General features: G+C 46.2%; 1 protein-coding gene across 1 annotated transcript in view; it reads left to right on the top strand.

Moving 5' to 3' along the window:
• The first annotated feature begins 347 nt into the window (after positions 1-347).
• Positions 348-19,963, top strand: part of PEBP4 (phosphatidylethanolamine binding protein 4) — a 276,754-nt gene continuing 257,138 nt past the window's right edge. Inside the window, exon 1 of the mRNA XM_037746123.1 lies at positions 348-407. The gene's annotated coding sequence lies outside the window, so the exon portion shown is untranslated. The remainder of the gene's footprint in view (positions 408-19,963) is intronic.

The following is a 19,963-nucleotide window of genomic DNA, read 5'->3' as shown; positions in this document are numbered from 1 at the left end:
AGAGATCTCATTCTGAGAACTGGAAATTGTGCAGTGCTGTGAGTGTCCAGGTGAAGATAGGTTAGAGAAGCCAGGACTTGGAGATTCCTCTTTTCCCTGGGCACAGAGCGAGGGCCCAAGGATTGTAGCCTTACCTGCCACCTTGCCTCTGGGGGTCCGCTGGCCTGTCACTATTCTCTGTCCTGAAGCAGTGTCCTGGGCCAGGTCTGTGGGAAGAAACAGCACAAGAGTTTTAAGGGCTGGGATCCAAAGTCCAGCGTATGGGAAGGCAGGGGAGGGACATGATTCCTGCATCCCAGGGTGTGGCCAGGGGGCCGGCCTCCTTGTCAGTTCCCTCCTCGTCCAGGGCTGTGCAGAGCCCAGAGATAAACCACTTAGATGGCAAGCCCCGCTCTGTCTTCGGCCAGGTGAGCACTGTTGATGCCTGGTGCAGCCTCTGGCCCTCAGGGCCCTGTTCTGTCCACCTCGAGCTCTTGTTATCCCGGCCGGTCCTTCTCAGCCCCTGGTGACTCACACTGCTTTGGAATTTCACTCACTGGCGTTTCTGACGCACATCTTGAGAGCCTGGCCTGCAGCCAGGGAACAAGCTATGGTTTCAGCCCCACTGGTAATTAATTCTGGCTACCTGAGCTAGAGGCCACGGTGGCTGGGGAGAGGGAAGGCTGTGAAGAAGCAAGGTAGGGGTGGTTGCTGGTTGATGGGAGGAGACTTTGTTCCTGCTTTTGCTCACCTGCACACAGGTGGAAAACAAACAATAGAAAAGCTATCAGCTCTCAGTGGCCAGACATCCGGGGCCGGCCAGCCGGGATGCACATGAAGCAGGAGTGACCTAGTGTAAAATCTAGACTGGCCACTGTGCTTCTTGGAGCGGATTTCTGAATCAGTTTCGTTTACCTTTTTGTGAGTCCTGTAGGTTTGATAGCTTCTGCTTTGGAATGCTAAGGACCTTTGTACTGGGTTGATAGTGCCTCCGTTTCACTCCAGATGGCTGGAGCTCTGTTCATTCTCCATGTTCAATACATTGTGAGGCATTGGCCCTGGATAGAATTCTGGAGAAGGGAAGAGAGAAGGAAAATTGTCAAAACAGTGCACAGGGGGCCAGGTGCAGTGGCTCACACCTGCCATCCAAGCACTTTGGGAGGCTGAAGTGGGTGGATCCTTTGAGCCCAGGAGTTTAAGACCAGTCTGGACAACATGGCAAAACCCCATCTCTACAAAAAATACAAAACATTAGCCAGGCATGGTAGCCCATGACTGTAGTCCCAGCTATCCGGGAGGCTGAGGTGGGAGAATCACCTGAACCCAGGAAGTTGAGGCTGCAGTGAGGCACTGCACTCCAGCCTGGATGAAAAGATTGAGACCTGGTCTTATTAAAAAAAAAAAAAAAATAGCAATACGCTGGACTGCAAATTGAAGACCTGGATTCATTTCCAGAGTACCATCTCCTGGCAACCCCCTCCAGGTGCCTCATCAGTGAAATATGAAAGAGAGAGGGAGAGAGACAGGGAGAGGGAGAGAAGAAGGGAGAGGAGAGAGAGAGAGAGTCCACCATCCTTGCAGTGTCCCCTCCCATGGGTCTCTGATGTTCGCTGTAGTCACTGGCACAGACCCCTGGTTCTCCACTCCTCTAGAAGGCAACTGCTTTTCCTACTCCTCACCTAACTGTCCTTGACTTCCTTCCTCCTTCCTGCCTCCCAGGCCTGAGGGGTCCCAGCCTCGCCCCTGCACCGCTAGCGCCTCTGTCTAGAAGGGCTTTGTGCCACCTGCTGGACTGACCCCTGTGGGTGCACTGGTGGGTAGGCCAGAGGAGATCCTGACTGGGTTCTAGGAACAATGCCCTGGCTGGGTGCGGTGGCTCACGCTTGTGATCTCAGCACTTTGGGAGGCCGAGGCAGGCGGATCACAATGTCAGGAGCTCGAGGCCAGCCTGGCCAACACAGTGAAACCCCATCTCTACTAAAAATACAAAAATTAGTGGGGTACGGTGGTGGGTGCCTGTAATCCCAGCTACTTGGGAAGCTAGGTCAAGAGAATTGCTTGAACCTGGGAGGCGGAGATTGCAGTGAGCCATGATCGCGCCACTGCACTCCAGCCTGGGTGACAGAGCTCAAATCTGTCTCAAAAAAAAAAAAAAAAATCACAGTGAAACAATGCCCTTATGTGTAACTCCAGCCTGAGGAGTGACTCCAGGCATCCTGAAAAGTGGCTCCAGGCAGAGGAACAGCTGGCCAGGTCAGGGGCATTGGCATGTCTGTGAAGACACACCCTGAGGTCTGGTCAATCCTCTACTTTCTGGTTGGGCAGGTCTGGCTGGGAGTTCTGTAGGGAATGCTGGAAAAGCATATGCTTCCAGCCCTCCATCGCACCTTCCTCTCTCTTGGCCGCACCCATGGTAACCAAGATCATTTGGGAAGATCAAAGGAGTAAGGGGTGGGGGTAAGAAAATGAGTCTGGGTCTCTAATTCTATACCAATGACTGTAACAGATTTTTTTTTTTTTCTAAATTGGAAACACTTTTTTTTTTTTGAGATGGAGTCTTGCTCTGTTGCCCAGGTTAGAGTGTAATGGTACGATTTTGGCTCACTGCAACCTGTGCCTCCCAGGTTCAGGCAATTCTCCTGCCTCGGCCTCCTGAGTTGCTGGGATTACGGGCATGGGCCATGACACCCGGTTAATTTTTGTATTTTTAGTAGAGATGTGGTTTTGCCATGTTGGCCAGGCTGGTCTCGAACTCCTGACCTCAGGTGATCTGCCCACTTCGGCCTCCCAAAGTGCTGTGCTGGGATTCCAGGCACGAGCCACCATGGTTGGCCAGAAACACCCTTAAAAAGACAACATATATCATCATCAGTTTAAGATCAGTTTAAGAGTCTGGAATCTCAAATCTCTCTGTCTGGGTTTAAGTTGAAGATGCTCCACTTCCATGTTTTGAATATGTCTCATGTTTCCTTCTGCCATAATCATTAATATATTTAAACGATGTAATATACGGTGCACAAGAATATACACATATCTAAGTCATAAAACACAATAAAGACCTAACCAACCATGAAACTTTACACGTATTACACAGTCAATACACTGCGTGGTTGAAGCTACCCCTGTGGGGTGACTTCCAATCCCTCCCTCTGACCCCACCAACAGAGGCAGCCCCTGTTCTGTATTTTGTGCTTGTCATTTATTTGATGGTGATATCTTCTTTGAAGATATTTTCTATCATATTATGTGAGCACCCCAAAATCATATACTGTTTAGGTTGGCTTGTTTTTAAGTTTTAAGAAACTGTATTATACTATATGTACAACAGCTTTTGGGGCTGTTTTTTTTGCACTCAGCCATGCATTACTAAAAGCTGGTCACATTGATATGAGTAGCTATGATGGCTTCATTCCCATTGCAGTGTAAGGTTCCGTGGCACTGGGTGCAGTGGCTCATGCCTTGGGTAATCCCACCGCCTTGGGAGGCGAAGTAGGGAGGATCATATGAGCCTGGGAGTTCAAGACCAAACTGGGCAACATAGTGAGACCCCATTTATACAAAAAATAAAAATTAGCCAAGCCTGGTGGCCCATGCCTGTAGTCGTAGCTGCTTGGGCGGCTGAGGTGGGAGGACCACTTGAGCCCGTGAGGCTGAAGCTGCAGTGAGCTGTGATTGCACCACTGCATTCCAGCCTGGGTGACAGAACGAAACTCTGTCTCAAAAGAAAAAAACAAAACGGATTTTGTGGTGACAGCATAGTCTGCTGTCCAGTTTTTGCTGACAACTGTTTCTTTGAATATTCGAGTTTTTTTGTTTGTTTGTTTACTTTTTGTTTTGTTTTTTTGAGAAGGAGTTTTACTCTGTTGCCCAGGCTGAAGTGCCATGGCATGATCTCGGCTCACTGCAAACTTCACCTCCTGGGTTCAAGCGATTTTCCTACCTCAGCCTCCTGAGTAGCCGGGATTAGAGGTGCCTGCCACCACGCACAGCTAATTTTTATATTTTTACTAGAGACGAAGTTTCACCATGTTGGCCAGGCTGGTCTCGAACTCTTGACCCCAGGTGATCCACCCGCCTTGACTTCCCAAAGTGCTGGGATTACAGGTGTGAGCCACAGCACCCGGCCTCTTTGAACATTCTTGCGCTTGTCTTCAAGTACACGTGTTGAAGCCTTTCTCATTGGATAAATACCTAGAATTGCAATTGCTGGGTTACAAGGTAGGCATATGCTCAGCTGTATTAGCTAATATGCGAGTGTTTTCACACTCGAGTATAAAGCAGCTAGAACACCAGCAGTTTATAACAGCACATTCTTACCTCCACTTGACTTTTCAGATGTCAACTTTGGCCTCTCTATTGGGTGCAGAATGGCACCTCAGTTGTGATACTGTGTGCTCCTCTGATTGCTAACAAGGTTGAGTGGATATTTTCATGTGTTTTAATATATTTGTGTTTCTTCTTCTGTGATACCTATTCATGCCCCATGCCCACTTTTTGTACATTTTGTCATTTTTAAAATATCACTGATTCATCAGGGTTATTTATATATTCTAGGACTAATCTTTTTTTAATTATATGTATGAAGAATATCTTCTCCAGGGTTATTACTTTCTTTATCATGTCTTTTGATGAACATAAATTCTTTTTTTTTTTTTAGACAAAGTCTTGCTCTGTTGTCAGGCTGGAGTACAGTGGCATGATCTTGGTTCGCTGCAACCTCCGCCTCCCGAGTTCAAGTGATTCTCCTGCCTCAGCCTCCTGAGTAGCTGGGACTACAGGCGCACACCACTACACCTGGCTAATTTTTGTATTTTTAGTGGAGATGGGGTTTCACCATGTTGGCCAGGATGGTCTTGATCTCTTGACCTCGTGATCTGCCAGCCTTGGCCTCCCAAAGTGCTGGGATTACAGGCGTGAGCCACCACACCCAGCCTGAACATAAATTCTTAATTATACTACAGTTGAATATATCAAGTTTTCTTTCATGATGGTTATATTTTATGTCTTGACTGAAAAACCTGTCCCTATCCCAAGGTGATAAATATCGTTTTCCATATTTTTTTCTTAAACATGTCAAGTTTTGCCTTTCCTTTTTAAATCTTTACTCCATCTATAATTGGTTTTTATAAATTGGGTAGTATTTTATTTACAATTTTTTTTTGGTTCTATAATTAACAAATGCCCATAAATACAGAAAATGTGGAATACAAGAAAAAAATTTGAAACCACACAAATTTTCACCACTAATAAGTATAGATATCTGAAATACATAATCAGTATAACATGCATATGGCATTCATATATTCTTCCTTATATTTTTTCTGATTATACAAGTTAACAATAGAACATTTAGAAAGGAGAAAATGAGGCTTGGTGTGGTGGCTCACACCTGTAATGCCAGCACTTGGGAGACTGAGGCAGGAGGATTGCCTGAGCCCAGAAGTTGGAGACCAGCCTGGGCAACATGGCAAAACTCCGTCTTTACAAAAAATACAAAAATCACCTGAGCCTGGGAGGTCGAGGCTGCAGTGAGCTGTGAACACACCACTGCACTCCAGCCCGGGCAACAGAGGGAGACCCTGTCTCAAAAAAAAAAAAAAAAAAAAAAAAATCAGAAAATGAAGAAAGAAAAAAGCGTGTTTCATGCTGCTCTGAAAGCAGCATTCTAACTGGTGGGTATTCAGGAGCAGAGTCTCCACTGGTGAGAAGATTCTGGATTATGGTGGTCATACCAGTTCAAAGACTTTCTAGCCATGTCCTTGGCCAGGATAGGCTTCCTGTACATCCTCTGCAATAAGCATACCACAAGGGGACCCTCAACACCCCAGTATAATTTGAAACAGGTGAACTCAGATTCAAGGAAAAAAGTTAGACTGCTGGCCAGGCGTAGTGGCTCAGCACCTCGGGAGGCTGAGGCAGGTCGATCACTTGAGATCAGGAGTTAGAAATTAGCCTGGCCAACATGGTGAAACCCTGTCTCCACTAAAAACACAAAATTAACTAGGTGTGGTGGCACACGCCTGTAATCCCAGCTACTGGGGAGGCTGAGGCAGGAGAATCGCTGGAACCTGGGAGGCAGAGATTGCAATGAGCTGAGATGGCGACACTGCACTCTAGCCTGGGTGACAGAGTGAAACGCCATCTCAAAAAAAAACTTACACTGCTGAATATTTAACAGAACCATCCAAAGTATGTGAAACTGGGTAAGTGATAGAGAAGTTATGCCTCTATTTCTTCTGCACACTCAAAATCTTTTTTCCTCAAGGTAGAAAAGTAAAACCTGTGTTATCATAACCATCATCAAAACTAAGAAACTCTCCACATCTCACTCATGCTTTACGCTGGCTGAACTGTCAGCCTCAGAATTTCTTTTCTTTTCTATTATTTTTTCCCTTGAGATGGGGGTCTCACTTTGTTGCCCAGCCATATCTCAGACTCCTGGCCTCAAATGATCCTCCGGCCTCAGCTTCACAGATTACATGAGCCTGTAATCTTAGCACTTACGGTGCCTGGCCTTCCTCCTTTTTTAACTAAATGATTTGAACTCTGTTTCACTGGATCAAGGTAAAAATAGTCACACATTGGTGCAGACTTATCTTCACATGTTGGCATATTCCCCCGTTACACATGGCAGGTAGAGTTAATCCACCACGGTCCCCAGAATTTCTAACCAACACTTCTATGTTGTTGGGTGCTGTAGTCTGAATGCATTCTCCCCAAATTCATATATTGAAACATAATCTGCAATGTGGTGGTAGTAAGCGGTGAGGCTTTGGGGAGGTCATCAGGTCATGAGGGCTCCACCTGCAGGAATGGGATTAGTGCCCTTATTAAAGAGGCAGAGACCTGAGGAAGCTTGTTTGCCCCTTCTGCCATGAGAGGAAGCAGCAAAATGGCACCGTCTATAGGAAACCAGACCTCGCCAGACACCAGACCAGCTGGCACCTTGATCTTGGACTTCCCAGCCTTTGGAACTGTGAGCAATACGTTTCTGTTTATAATCACCCAGTTTAAGGTACTTTATCATAGCAGCCTGAACGTAATAAGATAGTATGTAAGAAAGATTTGTGGGTTTTTGTTCGTTTGTTTTTGTAACGGAGTCTCGCTCTGTCACACTCAAGCTGGGGTGCAGTGGTGCAATCACAGCTCACTACAACTTCAACCCCACGGGCTCAAGTGATCCTCTTGCCAATGGCATGACCTCTGCTCACTGCAACCTCCGCCTCCCAGGTTCAAGTGATTCTCCTGCCTTAACTGCCTATGAGTAGCTGGGGTTACAGGTGCCCACCATCACACTGAGCTAATTTTTGTATTTTTAGTAGAGATGGGGTTTCGCCGTGTTGGCCAGGCTGGTCATGAACTCCTGATGTCAAGTGATCCACCCACCTTGGCCTTCCAAAGCGCCAGGATTACAGGCATGAGCCATTGTGCCTGGCCAAGAAAGATTTGAGAATGAGGAGTAGCAAGATTAGTGGAAGGAGATGGTATAGCAGCATCCCCCGACAGCAGGAGGAAAGGGAGACAGGGAGAAGAGTTTTAAAACACACTGACATCTTGCCCAGGCCCTTCCTTGGCTACTTAATGGTGTAGGATGGTGGCACTGAACCAGTGGCCTCTGAGTCTTCCGGTACTTGGGTTAGTTGGAATGGTGGGAGGACAGAGCCAGAGGTCGCTGGAGCAAGGGAGGGCTCCTCCCTTCTAGTTTACTGCTGAAGTGCCTGGCAGGCCCCAGGGCTCAGCCTCTGGCACAGTCACCTCCATTTATACACTGAGGGCTTAAAGATCCTGGTGAAGGCGCCTGGGGTCAGGGAGCAGGTGGACAGAGGGGCCAGTTGCACCTAAGTGTAAAGCGGCCCGGATATGGGGCCACCCGGGCTGCAGCAGCAAGACGCCACTGCAGCTGGTGCTCAGATGACTGGGCCCAGGGCCAAGCCGAGGCCCTAAACTCGTCTGGAAAAGCTGGCACTTTGCTGTAAGAGCATGCCAGCCAGGAGTAGGCCTATTGCTCATTCTGCACACCCAGAGGACAGACTGAGTTGCTTCAGGGGCAGGTCGGGGGGGACATGGCAGCTGACTGCACCCACCTCTGTCCCTTTCAGCTTCACCCCATCCCACCTCCCACCTCTGCCCTCTTTCAGACCCAATAGAAGGAGCCTGTACTAGCCTCAGCTGCAAATTCCTGAATTCCCTACTTCAAGGCAGGGACCTGGTGGCTTATTCAAATGAATCTGGTTGGCAAAAGACCCAGCTCTCAAAACCAGCCTATTTAAAACAGCCTTGAGGGGCCTGCCCTGGTGAGAGAATGTCTCAGGGCTCCATCGAAGTAAAGAGTGGTAGCCAGGGTGCGAGGGTCCTACACCGGGAATGAGTCGAGGGTAGCTCCCCCAGACTCATTCAAGCTCTCTTTCTGTCAAATATTGATAAAATCCAGCCTAGGGTTAAAAATAATTGTCACCACAACCAGAGATAAGGAGACATTTCACTTTTACTGGTGGTTGAATCAACTCCAGCCAGTAAGTGTTTCTTGAACGAGTTTTGGCAGGTGTGCCAGGCACTGACAATTTGCTTTACAACAGGAAATGAGATCGTAAGAGAAAAATATGTAATCTGACAAGCGGACCTTTTATATGTACTGAAATAGAATTCTGGAAAATACATGTATAAATCTCAGAGACGAATCAGTTGGTGGTTTAAAATTGGAAAAGCTGTGAACAAATTCTTTTGCTTTAAATCTCTACAAACAGATAACGTATCATACTTGGAAGAAGAAACATCACCAAGCAATTTGGTGTTTTCTTTTGATTGGCTGTGGCTGAAAGGGAAAGTTAAATATAGGAGATGAGAGCAAATTTAAAAATATTGTTTTTGGGTCACAGCAATGGGGTGCGGTGCCCTAATGTAATCAAGTTGAAACACGAAGTTGTAATTTGGGATTTCTAAAGTATTTGGGACATCACATAAAGCTGTTAGAAGATTAGGTTCCTTGGAATTCAAAGCTCTAATTTTAAATATCCACAGAGTTTGTTTTTTAAAAAAACTTGGTATTGGACATTAGTTCAGAATTTTACTTTGAAGACAGCTAGCGTAACAATCAAAATTGTCCTGATTAAATGAACTGGCCCTTCTGTTTTTCAAAATTAGTGAGGAATTTGGTGATTAAATGAATTCTTATTTCTCTTCACACTGGTAAGATAAATATACAAGTTTTTCACTGTTTATCCTCATAAATATTCTAACATAACAATTGAATATGTAAAATCTGAAGGATTTAAATTTAATAGTAAATGATTTCTAGGAAGTAAAAATAGGCAACGAACATGCAGTTATAATTCATGAAAAAGGAAATAGAAATAAACATTTAAAAAGGTTTTGCCTCAGTAATTTTAAAAGTGAAAATTAGATTAATTTATAACCTATGAAATTGGTAAGGATTTTTAAGAGTGATAAAACTTGGCCAGGCGCAGTGGCTCTTGCCTGTAATCCCAGCACTTTGGGAGGCTAAGGTGGACGGATCACCTGAAGTCGGGTGTTCAAGACCAGCCTGACCAACATGAACATGGAGAAACCCCATCTCTACTAAAAATACAAAATTAGCCTGGCATGGTGGCAGGTGCCTGTAATCCCAGCTATTTGGGAGGCTGAGTAGGAGAATTGCTTGAAACTGGGAGGAGGAGGCTGTGATGAGCCGAAATTGCGCCACTGCACTCCAACCTGGGCAACAAGACTGAAACTCTGTCTCAAAAAAAAAAAAGACATAGTAATACTCCTTCTGCTTAGTAGGAGTGTAAATTAGTAAAATATATCTGGAAACTAATCAGACGATATATGCTGCTGCTTTTATTGGCATAAATAAACGTTTTTTCCTCCTATTAATCTGCCACTTGTGAGTTTAATTCACAGGCCTCAAGTACTGAGCCTAACAGGGTAGAGGAAAACTTTTCATGTTTGCTGCTCTGCGTGTACATTAAGAGGCTTAAAAGAATTCCCATACTTTGACCCAAGAAAACTCTAATAACAAAATCTAAGGAAAAAAATCAGAAGTCAGGAAAATGTTTATGTATAGGACATTCATAAACACTAGTGATGGTGGGGAAAAAAATGAAGAAAAAAATAAACTGTCCTGCAAGAGGAGATGGCTTAATAAACAATGATATATCCATCCGATAGAATGTGTGTGGTACATGTGTGTGTACATGCATGCACGCACACTCATCCATGGTACATGCTTGTACACAAAACCAAGAAAAATTCATATTTGAGAAAAAGGATAGAACTATTGCAAGATATAAACAGTAGTTATCTCTGGATGGTAAAATTATGGGTCTTAGAATTGTCTGTATGTATTTTTATATTTTCCAGATTTTTACAATAAGTATGTAATACTTTTAGATTGGAGTGTTCAGAAGAAGCACAGATTTACTTGTTTACCAAAATAATAAACAAATTAATTATTTTGAAAGGAAGGGAAGAAGAAAGAGAAATGTTTAGAAAGATCTTTTCTTTCCCTTGTAAAATGTCATTAAAGCAACTAATACCGTGGATTTTTTTTTTCTTAAGTTAGGAACAGTATTTTAGTTATTTTATTGTATCCCAAAGGTCAGTGATAGAAGAAAATGTAATTTAACCAAGTTGGAACACAAAGTTGCAAACTTGATATGTTAAAATAACTTGATTCATAAAAGATTCTAGTAAAGATGTAAATACATGTATATATCATGGCCATATATAAGATAAAGGAAGTTAGGCAGGGAATTACTTTCTGTACATAACTTTTAACAGCCTTTCAAAGATAAGAAAACATAACAGGAAGTTAAAAAAAACTTACATGAGTTCAACCTCTGAATGCCAGTTACTTTCCGTTATTCTATTTGCATATCATACACTTTTTTTTTTTTTTGAGACAGAGTCGTTCTTTGTCGCCCAGGCTGGAGTTCAAGCGATTCTCCTGCCTCAGCCTCCCGAGAAGCTGGGACTACAGGTGTGTGCCACTACATTCGGCTAATTTTTTGTATTTTTGGTAGAGATGGGGTTTCATTCACCATGTTGGCCAGGATGGTCTTCATCTCCTGATATCATGATCCACCTGCCTTGGCCTCCCAAAGTGCTGGGATTACAGGTGTGAGCCACTACACTTGGCCATATCATACACTTTTTATACGATTTTTGCTTTTTAATTTATCAGGTATTTACTTGCAAATGATTTCTAGCAAGTAAAAACAGGCAATGAACATACAGTTATAATTTATTTGAAAGGAAATAAATACAGAAACATTTTTTCTTTCTTTCTTCCAGCCTCTTGTTACATGGAATACATTTTTATTTTCTAACTTCTTGTTGTAAATGTTTGCAAACATACAGAAAAACCAAAAAAAAAAAAAATACAATAAATACTGATATTTTCCTTACCTAAACTTAACAATTGTTCAGTTTTTGGGTATTTTTTTTTTTCAGCCATAACTTTTTATCCACCACCATTGTTAAGTTTGGGGGTAGTTTTTTGGGGGTCTGTAACTTTTCAAACTAACTTTTAGACATCATGTCACTTTACTCCTAAATACTGTTTTTTTAATTTTAATATTTTTGTTTCAAAATATTTAAAAAGCAAATATTTTTCTTCTTTTAGAGACGGGGTCTTGCTATGTTGCCCAGGCTGGAGTGCAGTGGCTATTCACAGGTGCATTTCCACTACTGATCAGCACGGGAGTTTTCCCTCCTTAGGTAACCTGGTGGTCCCACACTCCCAGGTTGTCACATGTTGATATGGAACTTAGTGCAGACACCTGGTCAGCACAGGACTCCTGGGCTCAAGTGATCCTCCCACTCCAGCATCCCCAGTAGCTGGGACAGGCCTGAGCCACCATTCCCGACATTACTCCAAAAATATTTTAACATGATTCTCCTATATAACCGCAAACCACCATCACACTTCAGAAAATTAATAAAAATTCCCCAATATTATCTACTACGCAGTTCATAGTCCAATATCCCGATATGTCCCCACACTTTTTTTTTTTGAGACAGAGTTTCACTCTTGTTGCCTGAGCTGGAGTGCAATGGCACAATCTCAGCTCACTGCAACCTCTGCCTTGTGGGTTCAAGCAATTCTCCTACTTTAGCCTCCTGAGCATGTGGGTTACGTGATGTACCACCACACCCGGCTAATTTTTTGTATTTTTAGTAGAGTCAGGGTTTCTTCATGTTGGTCAGGCTGGTTTTGAACTCCTGACCTCAAGTGATCTGCCTGCCTTGGCCTCCCAAACTGCTGGGATCACAGGTGTGAGCTACCACGCCTGGCCCCCAAACGTTTTTATAGCTATTTTCTTATGCATGCCTTTTTAACAGTTGCCTAATATTACGATTAATGGCTATACCATGATGGAATTAACCAGTTCCCCTACCATTTAAGGTGTTTTCAGTGATCAAGAATCTTCTTTGCAAATTTGTTCTTTCCACAATTTTTTTTTTTTGAGAGAGGGTCTGGTTTTGTCACCCAAGGTGGAGTACAGTGATGTGATCTCGGCTCACTGCAGCCTCCACCTCCCAGGCGTAAGCAGTTCTCCCATCTTAGCCTCCTAAGTAGCTGAAACTACAGGCATGCACCGCTATGCCCAGCTAGCTTTTTGTAGGGATGGGCTTTTGCCATGTCTCCCAGGCTGATCTTGACCTGTTGGGTTTGAGCAGTCCACCTGCTTTAGCCTCCCAAATTGATGAGAAAAGCATGAGTCGCCACACCTGCGCTTCAACAAGTATCTATTGGGCCGAGTGTTCCAGCCAAGTGCTGTGTGCTGAGAATTGTAGGGTGCAAGTCATTGCTCTTACCTTTGTGCGGCATATAGTTAGTGGACAAGGAGGCTTTTGTTCTTCATTGAAGTATTACTATATCAGCTGAAGGAGGAAACTGAGTTAAAAAGTGGGAGCTATCAATAAATTAATTTTGTAAAGACGGGGTCTTGCTAGGTTGGCCAGGCTGGTCTCAAACTCCTGGAGTCAAATAACCCTTCCATCTCAGCCTCCCAAGTAGCTGGGATGGTGGGGGCATAAAGCCACTGTATCTGGCTGGGAGCTTGCATCTTGATATGTATATCTTCATTAAAAAAATTGTTCTAGGCCAGGCACAGTGGCTCATGCCTATAATCCCAGCACTTTGGGAGGCCAAGGCCGGCAGATCATTTGAGATCAGGAGGTTAAGACCAGCCTGGCCAGTATGGTGAAACCCCATCTGTACTTAAAAACAACAACAACAATGACTATCTAGGCAAGGTGACTCCTGCCTTTAATCCCAGATACTCGGGAGGCTGAGACACAAGAATCGCTTGAACTAGGGAGGTGGAGGTTGCAGTGAGCCAAGATTGCACCACTGCAGTCCAGCTTGGGTGACAGAATGAGACTGTATCCAAAAAAAAAGTTCCATGGGTTATGCTATGTCAACAAAAACAGTGCTTCTGATATTTACCCCAACTAAAAATGGCAATATTCCCAATATTGGGATTACTCCCTTTTATTTTTCTTTTTTTGGCCCTTCATTGGGTAGAAAACGATACTGCCTTTTTATTCCTTGATGACCGAAGTAGATTTTTCTTCCCGAGTCCCTCCAGTGCCTTGCTTGGCTCTGCGTCCAGGGTTCTTTCTGTAGCTCTTTTTGTCCCGTCTTCCCCACCTCCCAAGCAGAAATATTCCTGTCCGGGAACCTCTCTTTGCAGTAGAATGTCCTGGGAGACAGCCTGCTTGCAGACTGTGAGATCCACTGGCTGGCCTTAGCCGTCTTACTGAGGTAGTTTCATAATCTTGGCCTAAAGAAAGGGCTTTACAGCATTGAGCCTTGCCCTTCTTCTCCTGGAGTCCCCAGTGGTCTTTAGAGAGAGAGCTGGGAAGAGACAGGAGGGAAGGGGCCACCCAGCTGGAAAGACAGGCTTGAATTCAGCCCCCTCTGATTGGTTCCCTCTTTCTTGCCTATCCCACCTTTTGCTCCTACAAGACAGTTGCATTCTCCAGGTATCACACATATCCCGTGTGAGGTGTGTTTCCGATCTTACCTGGGGGCTGTGTACGTAGAAATTTCTACTCATCCGTCAGGTTTGACACCCTCAAGGTCAAACCTAGTTCTAGCACTTACTTTTTTGTTTGTTTGTTTTTGTTTTTGAGACTGAGTCTTGCTCTGTTTCCCAGGCTGGAGTGCAGTGGTGTGATCTTGGCTTACTGCAACCTCCACCTCCCGGGTTCAAGCAATTCTCCTGCCTCAGCCTCCCGAGTAGCTGGGATTACAGGTGTGCGCCACCACACCCAGCTAATTTTGGTATTTTTAGTAGAGACAGTATTTCACCATGTTGACCAGGCTGGTCTCAAACTCCTGACCTTAGGCGATCCGCCTGCCTCAGCCTACCAAGGTTCTGAGATTGCAGATGTGAGCCACCATGCCTGGCCATTCTAGCCCTTTCTAGTGCTTTTTATCTCCTCTCACTTCTGCGTTTTAGTTTACGTCCCCTGGCCCTCCCAGCCACCTCAGGCCTCCAGCTGTTGGGTCACATGAAACACACCTCATGCACCAACTCCCAAGGGACTCACCTCTTCACTTCCTGAGGTGCCTCTAGCCAGCTCTGGTGGGAGTCATGGGACCATTTTGATATGCGTGATGAACTCCCACCAAAGCCTATCCCACAGCCTGCAGTCTTTTCTGGGGGTTCCAAGGAAATACAACTTCAGGATCTCCCCAGCTACCTAGAGAAGACCCTGTTCTGCTGCTTCTAAGGTAGAAACAGGGTGGGGAAGATGAAAGGGCCCCCCAGCTGCAGCATCAGAGGGAAGAGGGCTGGCGTGGGTGGGGAGGAAGCATGCAGTTCCCCTTTGAGCCTTTTACATGTGGTATGCCAGGGAGACAACTGGAGATGTGGACTCCGTACTCTCTTGGGAGAGAGGAGGGGCCAATGATGTAGGTTTTGGGGTCAGCAGTACGTGGGGAGATGTTTAGGCCCTGGAAAGATGTCTAGGGAGATAACAGAGTATCAAGGGACAAAACATTGATCCAGGAGACAGCCCCAGATGAAGAGGGGCAATTGGGGCACTTAGTGGGTGAGTCATTTCCCTTGTCATTTTATGCACAGGTCCTTAAGGTTCATGTAGCAGGAACTCTGAGTAGTACCTGATTGTGCACAGTACCTGCTTGTGCACAGTACCTACCTGAGCACAGTACCTGGGCCATGCAGCTCCCAGCAGCCCTTTCTCTCCCCCTGCTGGTCATGTGATTTAATTATTAACTCAGGAAAGGGAATTCCCAGTGGAGGGGCTTGATGGCCAATTAAACTCTCCACAGACCACACTTCATAGGCCCAGGATGCAACCTGGCCTGGCCTTAAAGCTTCTAAGTCTTCAGGGAAACTGAATTTCTCCCTGACCAATGCGGCAGTGACTAAGGTCTATTATCTTTTAGCTGGGCCTCAGAGGGAGGAAAATTTGAATTGTGAAATGGGGCAGAGGCCTGGCCTGCACTGGAGTGAGAGCTGTGGGCTCCCAGCTTGTCTGGTTGTCTCACCCGAGACACTAAAAACGGCACAAAGAGCCGGCAGGCCATGCTGCACCCCGCACCTTGCCTCTGCCTTGTGACTGTGCTTAATATAGGTCAAATGAAAACAGCTCCCAAAATAGACCTCTGAGAAGCAGCTGCAGTTGTGAAATGCTCCACAGAAAGGGAAAAGGTGTGGGTGATGAGAGCCCAGTTCTTCTCAGGTGTTACATAACCCGGGCTTGGAAATCGGGCCAGATGTCTACAGAGAACAAGCCAGCCTCCCCTGCCCTTTCCTCCTGGCCTTCCTCCCTCTGTGCCCCCACCCTAGACCCAGGAATCAGCCCAACCACACATATCAGCACACTCAGAGTGAGGGAGGGAGCTGTGCCGCTCTGGACGGCAAGGTCACCCCTAGAGCATCCCTCGGGGAGCTGGTTGTGCATACCTAAGTGATCACATGGCTCCCAGCAGAGCTGGCTGGGAGCCCCGGAAGTGGTCAGGTGACTCCCTGGAAGGGCTGATGCCTGGGGTGGGTCTCATCTGACCCAAATGGTGGGGTGTGGGAGGGGCGGCGAGGGTGGTGGGCTGAGATGGCTGAGAAGATGCCCACAGGGCAGACTCCAGCTCTGGTTTGTTGAGGGATAGAGGAGGTCTTGGGGGAGGAAGGTACCTCTGTGCTACCCCCCTCCTGCAGACTTGGCCTCTTCCCTCTGTTCCCCAAGCAGCCTCTGCCTGTGACGTTTCCATCTTTGCCTCAGCAGGGAGGGGGATTTCCATTATATAATGAAAGAGAGAGGCCTCCCTCCCATCACCCATATCTCTATTCATTCAGTGATCATTTCATCACTGAGGAAGCACCAGGCCCGGGCTGGGCACTGCAGCTACAGCTGGGAATGACACCTATTGCTTGCCCTCCAGGTCTCTCATGGTTTAGCACAGGAGAGAGCAGGACCGGGTGTGGCAGCTCACGCCTATAATCTCAGTGCTTTGGGAGGTCAAGGTGGGAAGATTGCTTGAGGTCAGGAGTTCTAGAGCAGCCTGTGAAATATAGCCCAGGAGACCCCCATCTCTACAAAAACTAAAAAATTTAGTCCTGCATGGTGGCACACACCTGTGGCCCCAGCTACTTGGGAGGCTGAGAGGGGAGGATTGCTTGAGCCCAGGAAGTTGATGTTGCAATGAGCTCTGATCGGGCCACTGCACTCCAGCTTGGGTAAGGGAGCAAGACCCTGTCTCTAAATAAATAAGTAAATGTAAGAAAGAAAAATAAACAGGAGGTTAGAGTTCAGGGAAATTAAAGCCAGGAAAGGTGAAGACAGGGTGGGGTCGGAGCCCCTAGGAGGGGCACTGACTTGGGGACAGGTGAAGGACCAAGTCGACATTCCTGAACAAGAGACTTCGGAGAACAGACAGGAAGGTTGAAAAGAGACGACCAGGTCAGGAAAGGGAGCCAAGGCAGGAGAAGGCCCCGGCAAGGGAGGCGATGCCTGTGCAAAGGCGCAGGGTCCCGGTGGACAGCATGCCTTCCCGGGAAATGGCAATCATCCTGCGAAAGGCAGGATGGCATATTCAGAAAGGCAGGAGGAGGGACAAGGCCGAGAAGGAGAAAGGAGGCCATATCCGGAAGGGCCTTGTGAAGAGGCGTGGGCTTCATCCTGAGGGCACTGGGGAACTGCTAGGGCGGGAGGTTCTCAAGGCATGGTGAGCGGCCGGAGGAGCAGGCCAGAAAAGCAAACCGTTAGGCTCCGCTTCAGATCTACTGAGTCAGAAACACTGGGGGTAGGGTCCAATCCTCCTCGTCTTCGCAGTCCCCTCCGAGCGCCCACTGAGCAAAAAGGCTTTTATGCCAGGGGCGTGCATAAGCAGCTCGGGAAGATGTCTCTGGTTGCAGGGCAGAAAGTGGTGTGGTAGTGGGCGAGACTGGAGGCACAGCAGGAAGGGAGGGTGTGTGGTGGCATCCAGTGCCCGGGGAGGGCCGACGGTGATGGCGCGGACATGAAGCCATATACCAGATTCAAGAAACCTTAGCAGGGCCATGCACTGGCTTCGGTGGGCTCTGGGCACTTTTGACTTTGTGGACCACTTCCTCCCTTAAACAATATTCAAAATCACGTGTGATGACTGCATTGGTATAAAAATGAATATACTTTGGGCCAGGTTAGGTTAATTTTATTCTTTTAATTTTAAAAGAAATGAAAACTTTTTCGTGGGGCCCTAAATGTGTCATGAACCCTAAGTGCTGTGCCTAGTGGAGGAGTTGGTTTGCAACATCTAGGCTCTACTCACAACAGGAAGTGGCCTTTGATGGAACACGGCCAAGAGGGAGAGAGGGCATCGTGGCTGACACCCACCATCTGGGCCGGCGTCCTGGGCAGAGGGTGGTCCACTGAAACTGAGAACACAGAGGAAGAGCAGATTTGCAGAAGGAGATGAGGCCCATTACTTTATACAAGTTCAAGCGCAAGGGGCCTGAGATGCATCCAAGTGGAAATGTCCAGGAGGCAGCTGGATACCGGGATTCTGACTTTGATAGGGATGTATAAATCATGGCCAGCCAGGGGGTAGCTGAAGCAGGAGAAGAGCGAAGGTTATTCTGCAGAAAGTAAGAAAACAAGAATCCAGCGGGTAAAACCTGAGGGAAGGTGACATAAGTATGGACTGGCCAGGGAGGTGGAAGGAAAAGCAGAAAGGCCCAGGTACACTGAAGGAGGTGAGCATTTCAAGGGAGAACAGTCAGGTGTCAGATGCTGCAGAGAAGTTCAGCAATGGGCAGTGCAACGTGTCCTTCAGATGGAGTTGCCAATGAAAAAGGGAGCCCTGGCCTTGACCTTTCAGAAGCAGTGGAGCTGTGGAAGTCAATCCGTAGAAGTGGAGGCAGTGAGTGTAGTTTCCTCTTCCAAGAAGTAGGCTGTGAAGGAAAGGAGAGAGATAGGGCCAGGTGTCGGGGCTCACGTGTGTCATCCCAGCACTTTGGGAGGTTGAGGTGTGAGGATCACTTGAGCCCAGGAGTTCGAGACCAGCCTGGGCAACATAGCAAGACGTCATCTCTACTTAAAAAAAAAAAAAAAAATAGATGGGCAGTATGGCACGTGCTGGTAGCTGCAGCTACTTGGGAGGCTGAGGTCGGAGAATTGCGCAAGCCAGGAGTTCAAGGCTGCAGTGAACCATGATCATGCCACTGCACTGCAGCCTGGCGACAGAATGAGACCTTGTCTCTTAAAAAAAAAGATACAGAAAAAGAAAAAAGGGAAAGAGAGAAGTAATATGGGCCAAGTGCAGGTGGGAATGAGAGGACTGAAGCACAGGAAGAAAAGTCAGCCTTTGACTCAAGGAGAAATGGCCTTCCCTCATGTTGGGAGAGACGTGGAGGAATTCAGGTAGTTTTTGTCTCATGACTTCTATTTTTCTCTACAAAATAGAAAGGACCCAGAAACAGAGATAGAGGGGTTTATCAAGGGTGCAGAAGATTTGTAATGATTACTGTTGAGAATATAGAAAATTACAAATCAAACCATGCAACATTGAGGAGTCAAATGGAGATAAAGACCATCACAGTTTAGCCGCAACCATCTGCAGAGTGTGTGTGAAAAGAAGGAGCGTAAATGAGAACATAGAGTCTGACACTGATGGTTTTTTTAAAAATTGTTTTTGTGGTCATACATAGTAGCTCATACCTATAATCTCAGCACTTTGGGAGACTGAGGCAGGAGGATCACTTGAGCCCAGGAACTCAAGACCAGCCTGGGCAACAGGGCGAGATCCTGACTCTACAAAATAAATAAATTAATAAAAATAAAATTTTTTTAGAGACAGGCCTCACTGCAGCCTGGAACTCCTGGCCTCAAGCAATCCTCCTGCCTTAGCCTCCTGAGTATAGCTGTGACCTTACATTATTATTACTTCCCCTTTTCGTTTGTTCCTTTCATGGAGATAAGGTTTTGTTACGTTGCTTAGGCTAGTCCTGAACTCCTGGGCTCAATCCTGCCATCCAGCTTCCTAAAGTGCTGGGATTCCAGGCATGAGCCGCCACAGCAGCCTGATGTGATCATCTTTTCTGGTACTTATTGGTCATTTGTATGTCTTTGGAAAAAATGTCTATTCAAGTCCTTCACCCATTTTTTAATTGAGTTGTTTGGTTTTTTTGTTGTTGAGTTTCATAAGTTTTCTTTTTCTTTCTTTTTTTTTTTTTTGATACAGAGTTTTGCTCTGTCGCCCAGGCTGGAGTGCAGTGGTGCCATCTCGGCTCAGTGCAACCTCCGCCTCCTGAGTTCAAGCAATCCTGCCTCAGCCTCCCAAGTCGCTGGGACGACAGGCACCCACCACCACATCAGGCTAATTTTTGTGAGGTTTTTGTTTTTTTTGTTTTTTGTTTTTGTTTTTTAGTAAAGATGGGGTTTCACTACATTGGCCAGGCTATTCTTGAATCCCAGAGTACTGGGATTATAGGCATGAGCCACTGTACCTGGCTGAATTTTATAAATTTTC

Source organism: Cebus imitator, unplaced genomic scaffold (genome assembly GCF_001604975.1).
Source record: "Cebus imitator isolate Cc_AM_T3 unplaced genomic scaffold, Cebus_imitator-1.0 Scaffold221, whole genome shotgun sequence".
Lineage (NCBI taxonomy): Eukaryota > Metazoa > Chordata > Mammalia > Primates > Cebidae > Cebus > Cebus imitator.
Note: the sequence above shows the minus strand (reverse complement) of the source record. Positions and strands in the feature narration are given on the sequence as shown.